This window comes from Zingiber officinale, chromosome 1B (assembly GCF_018446385.1).
Source record: "Zingiber officinale cultivar Zhangliang chromosome 1B, Zo_v1.1, whole genome shotgun sequence".
Taxonomy (NCBI): domain Eukaryota; kingdom Viridiplantae; phylum Streptophyta; class Magnoliopsida; order Zingiberales; family Zingiberaceae; genus Zingiber; species Zingiber officinale.
In genome coordinates, this window is record NC_055986.1 from 165,648,110 (window position 1) to 165,663,995 (window position 15,886).

Here is a 15,886-nt window from a genome sequence, read left to right on the forward strand (position 1 = left end):
ATGAGCCATATTCCGGATGGACAAAATCACCTAAGCGAACAGAGCCAGAGTAGAAGACCCGGATAGAAAGTCAATGTGGAGTTGACTGGAGTCCGGGCGCCTGGAGTCCAGTGCTCGGAGCTACTGCAGGCGCCCAAACTGATTTTGTCCAGCCGAGGGCACCTTGGCAAGGCGCCCCTAGTCGAAGGCGGTCCGGGGCCCAGAACTGCTCTAAGTGCCTGGACCAGATAAAATATATTTTCACCCATTTTGCGTAACTGTTGCGATGTGAATAAAGTTTTATCCACACTCAGGTGCCCAGAGTCCTTTCAGGCACCCGGATCACTCGACTAGTGAGCTATAAATAGAGCCTTGGTTTTCTCCTTCAGAATAACACTTCTGTATTCGATTTTTTTCACCCTATTCTTCAATTGTCTGTGCGTTCAACGTTCTGTACGAGGTTTCTCCACCTCCGACCTATGTTTATAAAGGAGTTGATTAGTTGAGTTTCATTTACCTTAGATTAGCAACATCCCTGATTGCAAACCAAGTAAATCCTTTTGTCTCGTACTTCTTTTATTCATTTTAGATTATTTTAGTAAAGTATTTGTCTTATTCAAAGTTGTAAAGTTGAGAAAGGTATTATTATTTTCTTAGGGCAATTCACTCCTTCTTGTTGGCTGTCAAGGGACCAACAAGTAGTATCAGAGCTCAACTGCTTCAGAAAGACTAACTGTCGATTGAAGCACAGAAGATGATGGTCGGACCGAGAATCTATCCGCCTAAGTTCGAGGGGGAGTTCATGACTTGGAGAAAGAAAATGGAGATATTCTTCAAAACAAATTTTGAATTATTAATAATTATGAAGTATGATTTTGTAGCACCGAAGGATCAACAAGGAAATGACAAAGAAGAACATCAATGGACGAAAAAGGAGCAAGCCGACTTTGTGGCAAACAGCAAGGCAGAATTTCATCTGTTGAGCGTTTTACCACCACAAGAAGTCAACAAGATCAGAGCCTATGAGTCAGCCAAGGAGTTTTGGAAAAAATTCTTGGAACTACACGAAATGACCTCAGAGGTAAAACTCATGAGACTGGACCTACTCCAGAACCATATCAGCAACCTCCAGTTTGAAAAAGGCGAAACAGTCACATACCTCCACTAAAGGATCAAAACACGCATCACCGAACTTACGAATCTCAAAGAAAAGGTAATCAGCCGAAATTCACTAAGGTAGGCACTTAACACTTTCCCTAAAACATTTGAATGGTCAACCCTAGTATATACATATTACATCTCTAAGGACCTAAAGGTAAGTACTTTAGAGGAATTATTTTCTATATTTGAAGTACATGAAACTAGATGTGTAAATCTAAAAAAGAAGCACAAACAAAATATTGCCTTAAAGGCAAAAATCGATGAACCATAGTCCGAAACTTCTCTCGATGATGATGAAATGGAATTTATGATAAGGAAGTTTAAAAAATTCTTTAAAGCCAATAAATTCAATCAAGAGTAGGCCAAAAGAAGAAAAAAAGAGTAAGGTGCTATCATTGCAATGAAGAAGGGCATGTCAAAGATAACTATACAAAACTGAATAAAAGGATAAAGACAATGACAAAAGACCAACCCAGAAGAAAAACAAAAAATCTAAAGACAACATGGGATGAAACGTCGTCGTCATCAGATTAAGAAGTCGTAGCCTATGCTGGACTTGCACTGATGGCAAGTCACCAAGAAGACAATCAAGCAAGTACATCCGAGATGAGCATCGATGAAGGGAGAGCAACGTTAGAAGAAAGCAGCAATACAGGAGGAGCTTCAGATAATGAGATTGACCTAAGTCAGGTACGATATTTACCTCCTGACCAGTTATTTAAATTTATTAAAATTTTATCAAAAAAAATTCTGTCAATTAGAAAATGATAATAAAAAATTATTTAAAAAAATGAGTTAAAAGGAAATTTAGCAACATCTTGTCAATTAAAAGATTTCTACAAACTAAAAATTAAAATGAAAAATTAAAAGTAGAAATAGAAAATTTTAAAAATTTTGCATGTTCGAATATAGTTATTTCAAATTTTAAAAGATTAAACTGGCAATTTAGATATCATAAGGGTCAAATTAGAATAATATCAGAAAAATATATTTCGAAATTTTTTTTGATTAATCATGTAGAAAGGAACATATATTGGGTTCCAAACCCATGCTTATATTAAATGTTTATGCATGTTTTTTTAAATTGATTAATATTCTAAATAAATTATTTTATTTCTATTGAAAATTAATTAGATATTAATTTTTTCGACAAAAATAATTTATTTAAAATTTTTTCCATAGAATTATTTTTGAAAAAAATATTTTGTTGTGAAAATTCATCAAGTTCTGTATCCAAGAAAATATTTTTTAAATTATTATTATTATTATTAAATTTTCTATGAATTTTTTATTAAAATACTAATTTTTAATATTAAAAATCCTCGAACATGCAATTTATTTAAAAATTTTTGAACAATTATAATTTTACAATTATTTTTTAAAAAACTACTTTATAAATCAGAAAAGTTTAGGGTGCATTTGGTACATGCGTTTTCTAGAAAATAGAAAACGACCTTTTGTCATTTTCTATTTTCCTAGAAAACACTAGCTATTTTTTTAGAAAACAAGCACGAAAAACGCAAACCAAACACCATTTTTCAGAAAACGCGCGTTTTCCAGAAAATGAAAATGGAAAACGCGCGTACCAAACACACCCTTAGATTTTTAAAACTTTTAAGTTCCTAATTTTCCTGGACGTTAATACTTTTTTCCCCTTACTTATTAATTTTTCCCTTAGAAGTTATTTCTTATCTCTTTTCAAATATTACTCCTATTTTAATATGCTCAAAGGAGGAGAATTAGAGATTAAGTCTATGGGGAGGGTACATTTTTTTTGCATTAAATCTTATTAATTGTAAATTATATACTTATTTTTTTACCTATTTTTACTGTTATTTGTGTTTGATTTATCCTAACTTAACTTGGGTTGCTCACATCAAAAAGGGGAGATTGTAAGTATCTCGTGGTAGTTTTAATGTTATCAACCAAGTTAAGTTAGGCCTTGTTATCTTTTGATACCTTGTGTCTAAGTGTGTAGGAACTTAGGAGCACAGAAAATCGAGTGAAAGATGCAGCTAACGAGAAAGGACGACACGAAAGCGAGTCGACGGGCTTTGTGCGTTCGAGGGACGAGGTGCTGCGGAAGAGTACGCTAGCGGATGAAAAGGAAGCACGTGACGTTTTCGAGGGATGAGAAGATGGAGCAGAAGGTTGCTTGAGAATGCCGAAAAATGGGTTTAGGTGAGCCCTAATCCGGATGTCCAAAATCACCCAAGTGAGCAAAGTCGGAGCTGAAGACCCAGACAGAAAGTCAACATGGAGTGGACTAGAGTCTAGGCACCCAAAGTCTGAGCGGTCGGAGCTACTCCAGGCGCTCGGACCTCTTTGTCCAGCCGAGGGCACCTTGGCGAGGCACCTCTTGTTAAAGGTGATTCAGGCGCTCAAAGCTGTTCCAGGCGCCCAAACTAGATAAAATATATCTTCGCCCATTTTGCATAGCCGTTGCGATGTAGATAAAGTTTTATCCACACCCAGACACCCGGAATGATTGTTGGTGCAGTTTGCACTAACGGTCTAACTCGGGTTTTGATGAATGACAAGTGAGTTATTTAGGTATTTTGTGATCTAATTACGTTACCAAGTTTGCAGGAATTGATGAGTCTGAAGGACCGAACACCAGGTTGAAATCCAGCTAAATCTGCGGGACCGGATAGCTAGTGTGAAGTCCAGATAGGTCAACGGACCGATCGGATATCTGGCAAAAAGTCCGGTTGGGTCCGCGGGATCGGACAACTGGCAGAAGTCCAGTTGGGTTTGCGGACCGGACAACTAGCATAAAGACTTGGTGGGTCAAGACACAAGTCAACAGCAAGCTGGTAAGTTAAGGTAAGTCACTGGAGGAGAGTAACTAAGTGAGGATGCGTCCCGAGTTGAGGAACAGTAGGCGTTGATCCAGTTTATGTCCATTTTAGATCCCTAAATTGAGACCTTGACTAATTCCTGGTCCTACGAGGACAGGAACTAATTACTACTCTTTATTATAACTGTGTTGACTTTATTTTGTAGGGTAGATGTTCTAGTTTTGGACTAACACATTTTGCAGAAAAAAAAGAGCACAAAAACCTTCGGATGGACAGTACTCGAAGGCACCTTCAAACTGTTTACGGAGGCGCCTTCAATGGCTATGGAAAGCGCCTTTTGGAGGATAAAAGTTCACTGATTCGACGATAAGTTTTAGCAAATTCTGGGATCAGATTTGACCCATTGGAGGCACCTTCAATGCCTATGGAAGGCGCCTTCCATGCCCTATTTAAGGCAGTCTCGATCAAGCTTCATTCAACAACTCATATACGAGCTACGCATCAATTCAAGGTTCCAACTGCTCTGACTTCCTGCTGCGACTCTGCTACGACTCTACTGCAAAGTTGCTGCACTCGACAACTGCTCCAAGGACTCTCTATCGTGGCTAGCAGATTGACACCGACATTCGTACGCTCTCAGTTCAATCCCTACTGTCGGTAACAAAGTCATTCTTTTTGTACTTAATTTTAGCAAACGATAAGTGTAGTTTGTTACACTTTTCCGATCTCTTTGTACTCGATCTCCTCATCTAGATGTACTAAAAGAGGTTTTTTAGTGGATTACTTATCGATAGGTCCGCGGGACCTGGGTCTTAGAGTAGGAGTCGTTGAAGGCTCCACACCAAGTAAACTGCTTGTGTTCGTATTATTTTTCATTTGTCTATTCTCTTATTCCGTTGTGTTCATACTTTGAATTAAAAATCAAAAAGAACGAGATTTTCAAAACCACATGATTCACCCTCCCTTTCATGTGTGACTCGATCCAACAAGTGGTATCAAAGCAGGTTCTACTCTGAGTTGGTGTAACCACCAATCAAGCTAGGGGAAATTGTTTTCAGATTTTAGTTTTTCGTATTCAATTTGAATTGGTAGAACTTACCCTTTCAAATAACAATTTCTTGTTCGCTTTTTAACTTAAAGTTAGTGTAACACCACTCAAGCTATTTGGAATTTCTTACTTTTCTTCTAAAATTCTGCTAATACAAGACCAAGTCTTGGCACCTTTCTTTGGTTTTCTATCTACATCTCTAAATAGCCCAAAACGAAGGGTACAATACCATTCATCCACCACTCTTCAACTGGGATGATTTTTCATACTAGAAGAAGCGGATGGAGATGTACCTAAAAAACAAACTTCGACCAATGGTTTGGCATCACCAAAGGATTTAGAAGGGATAACATCTATGCAATTAACCTAACCATCTCTTCACTTATGTGTCACTTCCCAAAAGGAAGAAACCTAGTTATAGCATAAAAGAATGTCCCATGCCAACTTTAGAAACCTAACAAAATTAAATAGATTAGTTAGAAGCTTACCAAAATTACCCAACTTAGAGTCAATAATCTGTAATGCTTGTCAACAAGAAAGCAAACCAAGTAAACACACAAATCAACTAATCAAACTCAAACTAATTCAATACTAGAATTATTACACCTTGACCTATTTGACTCCCATAGAATCAAATCCATAAATGGAAGTCTCTATTGTCTAGTAATAATAGATGATTAATCAAGATTCATCTAGATAAAATTCTTAAAAAATAAAGATGAAACTTTTGAAATATTCAGTAACTTTTGCAAATAAACTAAAAATAAAAAAGATCAAAAAATTAAACGAATTAGAAGTGATAACGGAGGTGAGTTTAAAAATCACAACTTTAATCAATTTTGCTTTGTTATCATCATGAATTTTACTGCCCTAAAACACCCCAATAAAATGGAATAGTGGAAAGAAGGAATATAACCCTACTTGAAGCCTCCAAGACAATACTAAACGAATATAAACTTCTAAAATATTTTTGGGCAAAAGTTGTTAGTACAACCTGCTATGTACAAAACAGAACCACAATAAATAAAAATAATAATAAGACTTCATTTGAACTCTATTATAAGAAAATACCCAATATTAAATATTTTAAAGTATTTGGATGCCCAATCTATATATTAAATATAAGATAACACTTAGAAAAATTTCCCTCAAAAGTAGAAAATGGAATTTTTATAGATTACTCATTAAACAATAGAGGGTACAGAGTCTATAACAAAAATATACTAAGCATTAAAGAAACCACAAATGTAAAGTTTGAGGAATCTACCTTGAACTTAGAACAAACTCATATTCAACCAATTGATTTTATAAGAGGTAGCACAAGTCAAGGGAGAGCAAGTGAAAACCTAAGTCAAGAATATGAAGAAGAATATCAACCACAAGAAAATGAACCAACTAAAATAATAAGGGTTAACCCAAACCATCTACTTGAATAAATAATTGGTGACCCAAACCTAAGAATCCAAACCAGATCAGCCTCTAGAAATGTAAGCCAAATAACTTTAATCTCTAATATCAAATCCAAAATAATAGAAGAATCATTAAGTGATCCAGATTGGATCTTAGCTATGCAAGAAGAATTGACCCAATTTAAAAGAAATAAAGTATGAGATCTAGTTCTATTATCGGAACATAAAAAAATTAATAGCAACAAAATGGGTTTTTAGAAATAAATTAAATGAAAAAAGGGAAGTTGTTAGAAACAAAGTCAGATTAGTAGCAAAAGGCTTTAGTCAGGTTGAGGGACTTGACTATGATTAAACTTATGCCCTGGCCGCCAAACATGAATCAATTAGAATGTTATTAAGCTATGCGGCCCATAAGAGTTTCAAATTATATCAAATGGATATTAAATCAGCCTTTCTAAATGGACTAATTAAGGAAGAAGTATATATAGGTCAACCTCCAGGGTTTGAAAACCTGGAATACACTAACTATGTGTTTAAACTAAAGAAAGCCCTTTATGGCCTAAAACAAGCTCCTAGAGCATGGTATGAAAGGTTGACCACATACTTAATCTCAAAAAGCTTCAGACAAGGTCAAGTAGATCCAACCCTATTTGTCAAAACAATTAATATAATCAAGATTTTTTTATAGCTCAAATCTACATAGATGATATAATATTTGGGTCAACTAATTCAAAACTCCTATAAGAATTCATAATATTAATGGAACAAGAATTTAAAATGAGTCTAGTAAGACAACTAACATTTTTCCTAGGTCTACAAATCAAACAAACAAATGAAGGAACTTACGTTTATCTGTTGGTGCAGCGGAGACCGGCAAGAGGGGGGTGAATTGCCTGCGAATAAAAACTAAACCCTCCTCAAGGCTTCCAACTTAAATAATAAAGCAACAGTTATGAAATTCAACAGAACTAAAATAAACAGAAATAAAAGACTCAGCTATTTACTTGGTTACAACCAAGAAGGTTGTTAATCCAAGGCAGTAAGAGAGTGCACTAAAAGAAGTCTCTTTCTCTGAAGGCGGAGTAGCCTTTTACACTTGAAGAGCACAGAACTGTTGCTTAGGAAATGAAAGTATAGGAGTTGTATTTCGAAATCGTTCGTATTCGTTGTTCTTTACAGCTGCTCGAGACCCTCTTTATATAGGGGTTCTAGAGCTTATTGGATGACCTGATCTTCGGGATCAGGTTTTGACTCGAGAGGGAACGGTCGACCGATCCCTAGGTTAGGTCGACCGAACCTGCTGTACCTGCCTAGTCTTCTATCCAGGTGCAGTCTCTGTGGATCGAGCTTAGGTTCAGTCGACCGATCCTTTTGTTCGGTCGACCGATCGGCCAACGTCTCCAGCTGAGTTGGCCCGATCAAACTGCTCGACTTGGTCTCTAGATAAACTCGGGTTCGGTCGACCGATCAGTAGGTTCGGTCGACCGATCAGCTCCACCAACGGTCAGCTTCTAACGTGGCATTTTGTTGGTGCAATCGACCTAGGTTTTGATGTGTGTGTCAAAGAGTTTAAGTTAGGCTTTCATATGTATTTGATATGTGTTTGAGTCTTGTAGGACTTTGTGGAACACATGAGAACTTGGTGCGGCCAAGTGTAGGAAGCTCATCCAAGGGCTCGGATCGTTGAGTCGATGAAGGATGGTGTGGAAGACATCCGAGGGACCGCGCGGACGAGGAGCAATGGAGTGGAGCCGAAGGAAGTGGACTTCAAGGCAGCGTGAAGGATGGCACGGACAGGAGCCGCGGGCTCGGGTGCATCTGAGGGACGAAGGCCGAGGAAGAGGACTTCAAAGGCGACTCCGGAAAGGATGAGAGGAGTGAATGTACTGGGACCAGTCGACTGGTAATGGGACCAGTCGACTGATCCAACTTCACAGAATGCACAGAAGCATTCTGTGCTTGTTGGCTACGGGGACCAGTCGACTGGTACATAGCCGTTGGCAGAATTTGGCAGAGAGCCGTTGGGCACACCAGTCGACTGGTGCTTGGACCAGTCGACTGGTGTCGGGGTTTGAGTTGATTAGTGATCAACTCTCTCCTCTTATTTAAGGGGAGCTTTGGGACATTAAGGAGGTTACTGATGCTTATAGATTAACTCCTATTCTGTGCCCAAAGCTCCCAAGTCAAACACTCTTCCTCTCCAACCCTAAACTCCATCTTGTAAAGAGGAAGAGATCATCTTGTGAGAGGTTTGCTCCACCGAGAAGGAGAAAGCTCTATCCGGAGATTACCGGGGACTGATCCACCAAAGGATCAAGGGCTCGTCCACCTCAAGGACACGTCGTGGAGTAGGAGCATCATCTCCGAACCACGTTACATCGAGCGTGTTAGCGTTTGTGTTCTTGTTTGTGTTTCATTGTGTTAGTTTCTATATTTCCGCTTGTGCAAACTAACCTTTTGTAGAGAAGAAATCGATTTGGGGGTGGCCTAGCTATCCAACCCCCCTTCAAGCCGGCCACCGATCCTCCAACACATTTGACGTGTCTGCTGCGGTTGGCTTTGGTTAATGAAGGGTTCGGTCGACCGATCAATAGGTTCGGTCGACCGAATCGTTGACAAGTCAACTCCAGTTGACTTGTTCCGGTTCGGCTCCTTAGGTGATTGCGGCCCACCGGAATAGGGCTCACCCGAACCCAATTCCCGGCCTTCTCCTCGAGCAGGCTTCCTCCCCGGCTTTACGTCCCTCGAACGCCGCGCACGTTCTTCTCGCCCACCGGGTGTACTCTTCCACAGCTCTCCCGTCCTTCGGACGCACCGAGCCCGTCGGCTCCCTTCCCGTGCCGTCCTTCTCGCCAGCTGCGTCTTCCGCTCGACTTCCTGTGCTCCTAAGTTCCTGCACACTCAGACACAGGGATCAGACAAAACGCAGGACCTAACCAACTTGGTTGATCACATCAAAACTACCACGGGGTTCAACATTATCAACAAAAATATACACTTGAATTATTTAAGAAATTTGGTATGGAAAACTTTAAAGAAATTAAAACTCCAATGGCCACCAATATAACCCTATATAGTTATCCAAATCGACAACCTATTAAATATTACAAAAGTGTCATAGGAAGTCTGTTGTACCTAACTGTCAGCCGACCTGATATTCTATTTGTAGTTAGTATGTGTGCGAGGTACCAAACATATGCCAAGGAGTCACACTTGGTCAATGTTAAAAAAAAATTTAGATATCTAAAAGGAACGTCCAACATAGGTATGTGGTATCCTAGAATGACCAATTTTAAACTTTTAGGGTTCTCTGACTCAGATTATGCCGGTTGTAAATTAGATAGAAAAGCTACTCGGATTATGTCGACCCTTTATATGGACTTAAGATGCTTATATTAGTGCATCAACATAAGTCTGGGCGTAAAATACCAAACAGTACAGTGATCAAGTCAAGTAATCTAATTTTACTCAAACACTAACTAGATACTATTACTTAACTTGACTAACCAAGTGAACATTGTTATCTTATAATAGTTAGTTAGTAACTACTGGTTAGACATTTAAAGATAATTTATAGATGTCTACTATTTTTAAATAATATCATATCACAGGGAAGGATATTTGAATAATATCAAATTTTTCATTTTATTATAGTTTCAAACTTAATTGTTTACTTGGAACCCTTCTTTAATTTAAAAATCCATTCTAAAAATTTCTAAGTTCAAAACTCTTGTTTAACGTATTGTGACAATCATTCTTAAACACATTTTGAAAAATCACTGTTCCAAATTACATTGACACCATTTCTTTCATTTGTAAGTATGTTGAAAAATATAATACAACTTATTTTAAGATATTTTGAAGTTCAAAATTCTTAATAAGGAATTATGAAAATATTTTCAAATTCTTGTTTAAAATACTTTGAAATTCCTTATTCTGAAATTCTTTAAAGCTTAATTCAAAATTCTTTTTTTGGAAATATATTTTGCAGAAGCACTTTCCAAATTAAACTACTATTATGCTATTTTTTAAAAGTCACTTTGAAAGTTTCTTAAAAGCTATTTAAGATTTAAACCTTAAAGTTAGTTTTGTATATGTTAGCTTTCAAAACCTAGTATAAACCTTATAAACTTTCCTTGCACAAAATTCTGATTTTTTTTAAATATAAAATGCAAGTTCTTTTGAAAAGATTTATAAAATTTTCTAATTCCTTCCCCCGATAACCCTGAAAATCTCTTGTTGTCAAAATTTTATTACTTTCCCTGATTACTTTCCTTAGCATGTTTTTTAGTTGACTCATTTATCTACTCTTGTTTTTTTTTAAATGTCAAAAGGGGAGGGTTAGAGTTTAAGTTAGAAAATAAAAGAAGAAAATCAGTATAACTTAAACTCTAAAAATGATCAAAAGAATAAAACTAACATTCTTATTTTTGTTTCTCTTAAAATCATTTTTATTGCTTATTTGTCATATAGTTTTCCTAACTTAACTCAAATTATCATTGAATAAAAAAGGGGGAGATCATTGGTGAAGTTTGCATTAACAGTCTAACTCAAGTTTTGATGAATGACGAATGAGTTAAGTTGGCGTTTTGTGATCTAATTGTGTTACTAAGTATGCAGGAATTGACGAGTCTGAAGGACCAGACACCAGGCTGAAATCCAGCTAGGTTTGTAAGATCGGGTAACTGGTGCGAAGTCTAGATACCAACAGGCCGACCAAATATTTGGCAGAAAGTTTGGTTGGGCCCGCGGGATCGGACAACCGACAGAAGTTCAGTTGGGTCTGCGGACCGGACAACTAGCATAAAGATCTGGTGGGTCAAGAGGCAGTTCAACAACAAGATGGTAAGTTAAGGTAAGTCACTGGAGGAGAGTAACTAAGTGAGGGCGCATTCCGAGTTGAGAGACAGTAGGCATCGATCTAGTTTAGGTCCATTTTATATCCCTAAACTGAGACCTTGACTAGTTCCTGGTCATAAGAGGATAAGAACTAATTACTACTCTTTATTATAACTGTGTTGACTTTGTTTTGCAGGGTAGATATTTTAGTTTTGGACTAACACATTTTACAGGAAAAAAGGAGCACAAAAACCTTCGGATGAACAGTACCCGAAGGTGCCTTCAAACATTGGAAGGCGCCTTCAAACTGTTCATGGAGGGCACCTTCAATGGCTATGGAAGACGCCTTCTAGAAGATAAAAGTTGACTTGTTCGATGATAAGCTTCAGCAAGTTTTAGGATCAGATTTGACCCATTGGAGACGCCTTCAACACCTATGGAAGGCACCTTCAACGCCTATGAAAGGCATCTTCAACACTTATAGAAGGTGCCTTCCATGCCCTATTTAAGGCAGTCTCGATCAAGCTTCATTCAACAACTCATATATGAGCTACTACACGTCAATTCGAGGTTACAACTGCTCCGAGTTCCTGCTGCGACTCTGCTATGAAGCTGTTGCGCCTGACAACTACTCCAAGGACTTCTGATTGTGGCTAGCATATCGATACCGACACTCGTATGCTCTCACTTCAATCCCTACGTGTCGGTAACCAAGTCATTCTTTTTGTACTTAATTTCAACAAACGAAAAGTGTAGTATGTTACACTTTTCTGATCTCTTTGTACTCAATATCCTTTTCCAGAGGTATCGGAAGAGGTTTGTTAGTGCACTATAAAAAAACAGGGCTTCAGAAACAGATTTTTAAAACGAAAATAAAATCTGTTTTAGATTTATATAAATCAGAGACAGATTTAATACGGAATTATTAATCCGTTTCATTTTAGTAAATAATATATATTTTTTAAAAAATTAAGACAGAATTTAAAACAAATTTGAAACAAAATTACATATAAATTTTTATAAACAAAAATAAATATGAATTATAAACAGAATTTGAGACTGTATAATTTCGGTGACAAATTTTGTTTATAAATTAATTAAAAGTTAAAACAGAAATAAAATCTGTTTCAGATTTATATAATCAAAGACAGATTTTATACGGAATTATTAATCCGTTTCATTTTAGTAAATTATATATATATATTTTAAAATAAGACATAATCTAAAACCAAATTGCATATAAATTTTTATAAACAAAAATAAATATGAATTATAAAATTTGAGACGGTATAATTTCTGTGACAAATTTAGTTTAAAAATTAATTAAAAGTTAAAACAAAAATAAAATCTATTTTGAATTTATATAAATCAGATATAATTACATAATAATTAATTTGTTTAACTTTAATGAAATATAATATTTGAAAAGAAATTTAAAACAAATTTTGATACGAAGCTATGTATAAATTTAATTAAAAAATAAATATGGATTATAAACGAAATTTGTGACTGTTTAAACATTTAATGAAAATTTTAAACGAAAATAAAATCTATTTTATATTTATATAAATCAGAGACACGAAATTATAAATATGTTCTGATAAAATATAATATATGAAAAAACTTTAAGAAAGAGTTTAAACCAAATTTAATATGAAATTACATATAACTTTTTATAAACAAAAATAGATAAGAATTAGATTTTCTAACCCTTTTTCCTTGTCCTAATTTGGCTTTGGCTTTGTCTTTGGCTTTATCAGAGCAGGTACGAATTCTTTTTCTCCCGCTTTTGATTTTTTTTTTCTCGTGCTTGGTGGCCATCTCATACGGCTGCAAGGTTGTTCGCAACTACGAGGTCGGTCGTAGTTGTGAGGTCGGTCGCAACCACTTGAGGTTATCTACAGTTGCTTATCAAGGTCGCAAGATTCGTGACTTTTTCAATTAGCCCCCTCATGCGACTGTGAGGTCGTCCACCCTACAGTCCCTGAATTTTTGTTATTTTTATTGATTTTTATTAATAATTATGCACTTTTATTGTAAATTATGGTAATAATAAAATAATAATAATAATTAAATAATAAGATTTAATTGGGGAATAATTTTAATTTTAAATATCATTATAAATAATTTTTAATGACATATATCAAAAGAGATTATTTTAAATATTAAAATATTATTTTAGACTATTTATGGTGATAAATTTTGATAATGTCATCATATAACTATTTGGATTTGATTAAACTAAACCTACGTATTTAATCGATTTTTCCCGATTCCTTCTCAATTTTCCCCCATCCTTCGTTCCTTTCTCCGATATTGCTCCTCCAACCCCTTCATCGCCGGCGTTGGTCCACACCACCACGCCGTTCTCCACGAGCTCATCGCCGGGCAGCAGTCTTTCCTTCCGCGTGCTCCACCGACGCCCTCTTCTCCCTTCCTCTCTCTTGTGTCTCTGCCCTAGATCGCCGACGGAGAGGTTTCTTCCACCACGATCTCACCTTCACGCGTCGTCGTGGCACCTTGTCTGTGAGATATCGGCGCCTATAGCTACCAGCCATCGACGCTGCCATTCTTGTTCGTTGCCGCTTCCCATCTCTAACTCCTTTTCCCATCTCCATCTCCTTTTCCCATCCCGTGATTTCCAGCAGTAGGGTTGCTTCGATCGCAAACTAAAAGTGGAGTGCAATGGAATTGGGTAAGTTGTGTTCCTAATTTCTAAGATTTCACATTCTTAATTGCTCTACCTGTTGGATGTGAGAGTAATCCATGGATATGGTTGATTGATTTCTAGGTTTGGTATCAATAGGATTGACCTGTTGGATGTGAGAGTAATCCATGGAAAGTAAGACTGATTATTTTTTGTGTACTGTTTTTGTATTCTTGGATGATGATATTGTGGTGCAGCGGGATCTCACAGCATTGTGGAAAATTGATATCGATGGGAAGGTGAATGGAGCAATTGAGACATGCTTTGGGTCTTTTCATCGTTATTCACAGCATATAAATTTCTTACACCCTTGATCAAAGTCAGTTATACCTTTGCTTCAAGTTCCAAATTTGTTATGTAGTTGTGCACTAAATAAGATTACTTTGCAACTTATATACCTTTGCTCCGTGGTTTTAATTGTAATTCTATATAGAAAGTTTAGATGGAAGAAAAGAGAGTCCAGGAGGCCCATGACAATTCATTGGTCTCATGCCACTTTTTGATCCCCTGAGACATAACAGTGTAAAAACAATTCATAGAAACAATTCGTAGGGCATTGAATCTTGGTGTCAATGTAAAAATGATTATAGGTATGCTATATGTCGTAGAACGTCATTCTTGCTTTCAGCTTTGCTTCCCTTTTGGCTATACAATTTAGTTGCTCTTAGGGATTTTTTCTGGAGAAGTTAGTTTTGTTTAAGCATTCTATTGATTTTTTTTTTGACAGTATCATCTTGACATAGCTGTGAGATGATATGAATACAAATGTCATCTAATGAGACTAATGCATTCTAGTTCTTAAAAAGTCACCATTCCACATATTCAACCAATCTTCTACCAAACAGTTGAATATGTGAAAAAATGTATCACAGAGATACTCTGAATTAGCATAAGTATAGTTCTAAGTGAGTTTGCAAAGATAATGATGGGAGTGGTAATAAGTGGTCATCTGTACATCCTTGGGTGGTGGCTATCTTTAGTATTAGCCAATGCAGTTTCATTTTCAATTCATACAGAGAAGATGTTATTCAATCAATGTGTCATTAGAAGGATTGTTTTACTTGAAAAATGGTAGGGTAATCATTGCCTAACAATCAGGACGTATTTTTGATTGGATAAGTACTTTCACCTATCATATGTGTACCTCTTGTCCTGACCTCATATGAAGCTTCTTTGGTTTTCTTAATTCTTGATTGAAACAATCAAACTCAGTTCTTGATTTGGATGGGATTGTTGAATAATAGAAGATTATTTTTTTGGACATGGAGGACTCCATTGGTATTTGGTTATGTAGCTTCAAGTTATCGAATAGTTCGTAGTAACTATTGTTCTCAAGTAATCAAAGTTAGTTATACCTTTGCTTCAAGTTCCAAATTTGCTTTGTAGTTGTTACTTAACTATGTATGAAAAATTCAATGATTGTTACTTAACTATGGTAATTCTTTGTTTCAGGTTAAGTGAAATTTAGTGGGCAGCTTTTATTTTGTTATGTGCAGGATTCACAATAGCTCAGCTGAATTCCAAGTAAGCATAATATACTTGTATTTTGTAGTTAGGTTAGACTTAGCTCTCAATTCTTACATTGTATTTTATTCATTAGGTTTGATTTTATACTTGCTTTGCTATTTCAAATCTTAGTCTTAGAATCCAAAATCCAAACTCCCTTGTTAATTCTTTAGCATTGACAACTATGGACTAATTAGTGGGTGATCATTGATACTGATTATGGCTTTTGTACAATTTTAATTTATTTTGTATTAAAAATTCTGATATTGTAAGACTTACTTGTTTCATATTTTGATTTGTTAGATTTTCTCAACAAAATTGGTTGGCTCATTAATATGTACAAGAGAAGCAATTTATCTCATGAAATTCGAAGAGGGGGAGAGCAAAAAGAAGACATTGAAGGCATGGATGCTATTAGCTCGAGGATGGAGGAACA

The 15,886-nt window shown here is 36.2% G+C and overlaps 1 long non-coding RNA gene across 1 annotated transcript; it reads left to right on the forward strand.

Annotated features, from left to right (window-relative positions):
* Window positions 1–13,911: 13,911 nt before the first annotated feature.
* On the forward strand, window positions 13,912–15,468 carry LOC122018114. Its single transcript, XR_006121624.1, has 3 exons — window positions 13,912–13,932; window positions 14,029–14,183; window positions 15,397–15,468. It is a non-coding gene; the product is annotated as an uncharacterized LOC122018114 (long non-coding RNA).
* The last annotated feature ends 418 nt before the right edge of the window (window positions 15,469–15,886 follow it).